We start from the raw sequence: 6,940 nt of genomic DNA, 5'->3' as shown, positions 1-6,940 counted from the left end.
TGTGTTGTGTATAATCAAATAACTTATTATAATTAACTATGTATATACATAACATGTCAAATACATTAAATACTTAAATAAATATATTTGTTAAAATTAAAATGTATTTGTATTGTAGTTGGTACTAATAATGTACAAATATTAAAAAATGTTTAATTTAATAATATACCATATAGTATATTGATTGATTTTATTTGTATTATCCTTATAGGTGTGTTTATCCCAAAATATGCCTTAATCTCAAGAATGGCTTGATTGACACAAACTCATTTAACCCTGGATGTGAGTGTGCATAGAGGTGACAACATATTGGATCTGGTCATCACTAACATGGGCGACCGCCGGTGTTCCACACCGGAGGCCAACCCCTAGCTGGTTAGATCCGACTATAAACAAATCACTTTGGATATCCACACCCCCCCAACCCCCAGACAAGAAAACCACTGTGAAAAACTTTTCAAAAGCAAACTTCACGTTACTTAAGACCAAGGTGGAAAGTTTCAAAGCCCCCATGCTAAAGGATAATGCTGTCCAAGCTGAAAAATCCTTTACTAATGCATTCTACAGGCACCTACAAGAATGCATGGATCATGCTATCCCAGGCAAAACCAAGACTCACTCCTCCAAGAAAAGGAAACCAGTCTGGTGAACCCCTGCCATAACCACGCTATACAATAGAAGGAGGAAACTAGTACAGACAAGAGTAAAATCCCAAGAAGGGAAGACATCCCTGATCAGTATCAGCAAGAAACTATGATCCCTCATAAAATCATCCAAGGTGATCTTCGAAAGAAAAATTGCCAAGGACTCCAAAGATAACCACAAGGCATTCTTTAGCTATGTCAAGAATCTAAGTGGCAATGCTCAGATCTGCTCGGAGTTAGTGCAGAATGGCACAAAATACACTGAACTGACCAATATTGCCAACATCCTGCCAGACAGGTTCAGTGTAAACACTCCCAAAAGGGCCCATAACCATACCAGAAGAATGTAGAGCCCATGAAATCACAGGCACTCAGGTTAAAACAGCCCTCTCTAAAGCCAAAAACACAGCATCAATGGGACTGGATGGTGTCCCAGGCTGCGTCCTACACAAGTGCAAAGACGAACTAACCCCTCAGCTAAACACCCTGTTCAAACTCAGCCTCTCCACAAGCTATATACCCATAGAGTGGCACACAGCAACGGTTATTCCGCTCCACAAAGGTGGAGCCACAATAGACCCAGGGAACTATTGCCCTATAAGCCTGACTAGCTTGGTCTGCAAGGCTATGGAGCGCATCATCATGGAACTCATTAAGAGAGACATTGGGAACCTCTAAACACTGGACCTTACCCAATTCGGCTTTGTTAAGGGCAGATCATGCCTCCTGAACCTGGTGGACTTCTTTGAGACAGTTACCAAGGATATAGATGAGGGAAAGGTGGTACACACAGCCTACCTAGACCTTGCAAAGGCCTTTGACACCATTCCCCATTCTGGTATTATAGACAAGCTCACCAGCCTGAACATAAACCCCTACTTCACAAGATGGGTTGCCAACTGGCTAATGGACAGAACCCACCTGGTGACAGTTGCGGGAGCTAGATCCAACTCTAAACCGGTTACAAGTGGCGTTCCCCAGGGATCAGTCCTGGGACCCTTCCTGTTCAGCATATACTTCTCAGAGGTAGAGTCAAGCACAGGAGGGCTATGGCTGACCAAGTTCACAGACAACTGCAAGCTAGAGGCTATAACTGACTCTCCGGCTGACACAGACATCCTCCAAAAGGGTCTAACTGAGATGGATACCTGGTGTCAAAATCATGGCCTCTAGCTAAATGCCAAAAAGTGCATAGTCATCCCCTTTGGAAAAAAACAAAGTACCTACAGACTACCGCATAGGTGGTAGTCCCCTAAATATGGAAGATGTAATAAGGGATCTGGGGACCCAAGTAGATAGTAATCTCTCCTTTGATAATCACATTGCCAAAGTGGTTAGAAAATCCTTCTATGTGGCCCACCTAATCACAAAAGGGTTCACATCCAGATCAAAAGAGGTCATTGTGCCCCTCTACTCATCACTCATCAAATCCATCATAGAGTACAACACCCCATTTGGGATGTACCTAACAAGACACCTGCAACAGCTGAAAAGACCACAGAAGTACCTCACCAAGAGGATCACTGGCCTCAAACAGATGCCCTATGCAGCTCAACTGAAGAAACTCCAGCTGTACTCTGTTGCATACCGCCTACTCAGAGGTGATCTCTGCCTGACATACAAGGCCATGTCCAACCCAGAATTGATGGACATGCTCCACCTAAAGAAAACCATATCCCCTCAAGCCACACGCTCTAGGGATCTAGACCTCACATGAACAATAAATAGCACATGCCGGAGGGATAGATTGCTGTCCCAGAGACTTCCCATGCTTTTGAACAAGATTCCAATCTACATCAGGCAGAGCTCCTTGCTAACACTCTTCAAGAGAAACCTTGACGAGTGGAAGGGAAACAGAAAGTTTACCCCGGGGATCACTTCAGTGGCTCTGCTGGACAGAGGCACAGGAAACTAATCTAAGGGAGCGGCGAAAGCCAACACATTCTGGCTAAGCATATAAATGCCTTTGGGCGGATAGCCTAGTACCTACCTATGAACCTATTAATGTCAGTCCTCCAACTTGTACCTACATGTTATAAACTGGATACAATACCTTTGTATGTTATGTACTGAAAGCATTTGTGCAAGTTAAGTCAAACAAATGGGTTGTCCATGCATTTAGTATTAGCCCTTTAGCTGCTAAGAAAACACTCTGTTCATAGTTAGGCAGATAAATGCGAGAGATTACCGATAGCTAATAACAGTCATATTAACTAAGACAATTACATAGTGGTACACTATGTTAAACAGTGAGGAAAGAAAAACCATCAACACCTCTGAAAGTTCAACTAATATACATAACCTTGCACCAATCTGAAGTCCTGCATAACAGTATTCTCTGCCAGCATAAACCCAGAGAAAGATATCTATGCCACAATTAACGCATTTAACCTTTCCCAAATGTCCTCTAGTCATTAACAAAAATTATTTCTTACATCTGAATAAATGATCTACATATTATATGGCAGTCAGGCCATCTTCTTTCACTATTGCCTTTCTTTTTCAAATTCAAGCTCTGGGTTTTCTTTTTCAGAAATATACAAATCATTATATCATGTCTCCACTGCTTCTTTCTTCTAGTGATAGTATATTAAGATTCTTCTGTCTCTCAAGCTAATCCACATAGCTCATTCCATGTCGACAATGTCCTAATTATTTGTTTCATGCCAGTCAGATTTAAAGTATTTCTGTAGAGCCTAATAAACTGTCATTTAGGAATATTACTATATGGGTGTGTAATGGCAGCTGTCCGCTGCTAAAATGCTATTCCTGATGGTTTCTTTGATAGGAACATTTATGTTCAAAATGCCCACTTGCCTCAAAATATGCATATATGTATTGTGTATTAATCATGGACCTTTTCTCCTCAGGTCTCCACTGAAAAAGGTCTCGATCCCAGCTGGACCAACCAGGTCAACAAATGTCAACTATACATATATATATATATGGGTCTACTACTATTCACTGAAAACACAGTTCACTGAAACACATTTCACTGAAAGTTATATATGACCTTTTCCCCACTGTAGTGCGACCCTGGAGTTAGTATGTATAGTAAGGGGGTGTGGGGGGCACCGCCCCCCACATTGGGGGGGCATAGCCCCCCACATATTTTAAATATTTTGAACTATATACATGGATACTTGCAATTGCAGTATATTACTGTTCTCTGAAAATAATATATACTTAAAATATATATATATATATATATATATATATATATATATATATATATATATATATATATATACACTAACTCAAGGGTCGCACTACAGTGGGGAAAAGGCCATATATAACTTTCAGTGACTTGTGTTTTCAGTGAATTGAGCTTTCAGTGAATTGTGCACAGTCAAATGTGTTTCACTGAAATGTGCTTTGAGTGAATAGTAGTAGATATATATATATATATATATATATATATATATATATATATATATATATATATATCCAGATTAATGTGCTTTACTATCAATGCATCATAATATACAACAGCAGGAGCACATGGCTGAGCAGTAGATGAGTTGGCACCTGAAAATGATCTATATAATTAATAACTCTTTTTTTAATGTGTCCTCCACTACTCTGAAGCATTATCTCACTGCATCTGGATACTGCCCTTCTCTTAGTATACTCCGAGCATGCTGTCCACTGCTGCTCTGCCTCCCTACCACAGCCCTCTCACTCTGGTCTGGGAGGTCAAATCAATCTGTGATCAAAACCCCCATTTCACTTTCCTGCTCTATTGTCATCAAGAGTCCCCAGCTGATACTTCACAGCAGGGCTGTTGTGGCAGTACTTCGCATTTGTTTGCAATGAACTTCAGTTTTTTAGCCATTTGGTTGGCCTTTCCAAGTCTGACTCCACCCCCCCCCCTTCTCCACTTTTACATCTATTTTTGTATTAACAATAAAAAGATTGAGCCTGTCTCTAGTTCCGTATATATGGCTAAAATAAACAGATTAGTGAATGGTGGACCCAGGGCCAACCTTTGTAGTGCTCTGTAATGACTATTCCTGACACTGTCCCTCTCCACACAACTCTCTGTGTTCCACCATTCATCCAAGCTACACTGCAGTTCCACAGTCACATTCCTATACCTCTCAACCCCCTCCAATGCTCCTAGCAATTGGCTGTGCAGCACCAGGTGTAGTCTGGGTAGACCACGTCTATCAGTTTTCCATTGTCATTATGATCTAACATCTCCAATCTTGAGTAAACCACAGCATAGTTCACAGCACAGGCTTTTGGGTATCACTTTAACACTGGCTAGATACCAAAGTTCTGAGCTATAATGATATACAAGAATTAGACATATTTAAACCATCTGATTATACGTATTATCACTTTAATTAGTACAGAGGTGCTTCTTTAACACTTGTAGGGCAGTAAATGTCCTTCAGGTCCAATGATTCATCTGCATATAACATGAATTACCACTCCACTTTATAGAAGAATATTATCACAGTCACCTCTCCTGGACTGGTCTTTTCATATTCTTTGAATTCTGACAAATGAAGCTGTGATTTTCCGTTTTTTTTTTTTGGCATAAACAGCTGTAAATGTACTCACCTAATTTGCATTTCAGACATGTCTATAATTTACAGAAACTCTTGTTTTCAAGTGGTGTTCTTGATTTATTTATCTATCTATCTCTCTCTCTCTCTCTATATATATATATATATATATATATATATATATATAGACATAATGCATGTGTACTGTATAACAAACAATTATAACTGATAAAAATCTGCATAATGAAACACTGTTGTAGTCATACATTACACTGCAACTGCCTTGTGTGTTTACACTGCTAACACAGCTTACAAGCAAATGTTCATTCGGCCACTACATTCTATTTAATTTTATTATTCATATTATTACAGGCAAACAAAGCTTCCATCTTTTAAAAGTGACATCCTGTTTATGTTCCACAGTATTACAAACATGATCTAGATGAACCAAGCTATGGAAAATCAAGAAATATTTGTGAAAACAGTATGAGGGAATAAATCTGAAGAGGTTAAAATGTATGGAATGTCCAACACTAGGTGTCCACAAACTTTGTTTATACGTGTAGGCTGTTCTTCACCTGATTCTCCATAATTAATAATCAACAGAGACATAAGACAAGATAAGTGGCTTGCCGAAGGGAACCACCCAGTTCCTGTGCTGTTTGTTGTTTCCATCATGTACATCAGCAACTGACTCAGGAACAAGACAAACCTGTCTGCAGATGACACAAAGATCAGAGCAGTAGTGACAATGGAAGTGACATTTCTCAGTAAGCTTTCACAAGGCTGACAGACTTAGAAAACACACTGCACCAAATGTTCTGTGCTAAGAAGAGTAAAATAATCTGGTACAGATATATAAAAAAGCTTGGGGTGGTGAACTCTAAAAGATGAACTGTGCAGTAAAAAAAATTGTGGTCATAACAGAAAGGACATTGGGGCTTGTTTATTTCACTGGTATGCCGACTCCAAGAATATAGAAATCATTTTACCAATCAATATATGTAACAATGGACATCATGGGGCACTGTGCCCAGTTCTGAAGCCAGTACATTCAGGACAGACTGAGTGACAGATAGAAGACAGAGCAATGAAAGGAGTATATAGGAAAGTTTCAGAGATAGTGAGATGGAACAGACAATGCAGCCTGTGAAGACACACTGTAACACAGGATACAGATACCATGGACAAAAAGAAGGGATGCTGGGACTTGACATGGACATGCATATACTGTTTCTTAGACACTTTTTCCCATACGCTATCTGAATGGAACAACTTGACAAAAGTGAAAAGTTAAACCTACAAACAAAAGTATTATTATCTACTCATGTCTCCATGGACAGACGCATTGCTTTACTTTCTTTTTAATGGTCGATGCTGAATGTCTCCATCTTAGGAAAAAAAGAATATAAAGGCTTCAGACAAACCACAATATGCTACATTAGGTGCCAAACAAATTGTAATTTGACAAGCCAAGGCTCTAAAAATTGAAACAAAATTTATCTGGATCCTCAAAGGACAAATGATAAAAAGGGAAAAACTATAAGAAAAAGAAATGGAAGAATCATAGCAGGAGATGGTACAAACAGGGTGGAATGAGATTAAACCAAAATGGATAAACAGAAGTATTGTTTCACACATAGAATGGTGAAATTGTCTTAATGGTTTGTGAAATGCGGCTGCTCAGATTGTGTGTGGGGAAAGAAAGGTGGTGGTGAAGAAGACTAACTATATATGGGCTAGCTGAAAAGCGTGGGCACGTTAAAAAGAACAATCATCTTA

General features: G+C 39.4%; 1 long non-coding RNA gene across 1 annotated transcript in view; it reads left to right on the top strand.

The window, feature by feature from the left end:
* The first annotated feature begins 1,086 nt into the window (after positions 1 to 1,086).
* Positions 1,087 to 6,940, top strand: part of LOC122792457 — a 20,051-nt gene continuing 14,197 nt past the window's right edge. Inside the window, exon 1 of the long non-coding RNA XR_006363309.1 lies at positions 1,087 to 1,096. This is a non-coding gene — a long non-coding RNA (uncharacterized LOC122792457). The remainder of the gene's footprint in view (positions 1,097 to 6,940) is intronic.

Source organism: Protopterus annectens, chromosome 1.part2 (genome assembly GCF_019279795.1).
Source record: "Protopterus annectens isolate FY-2018-M chromosome 1.part2, PAN1.0, whole genome shotgun sequence".
In the NCBI taxonomy this organism is placed as follows: domain Eukaryota; kingdom Metazoa; phylum Chordata; order Ceratodontiformes; family Protopteridae; genus Protopterus; species Protopterus annectens.
The sequence above is the reverse complement of the archived record's forward strand: the minus strand, read 5'-3'. Positions and strand labels throughout refer to the sequence as shown.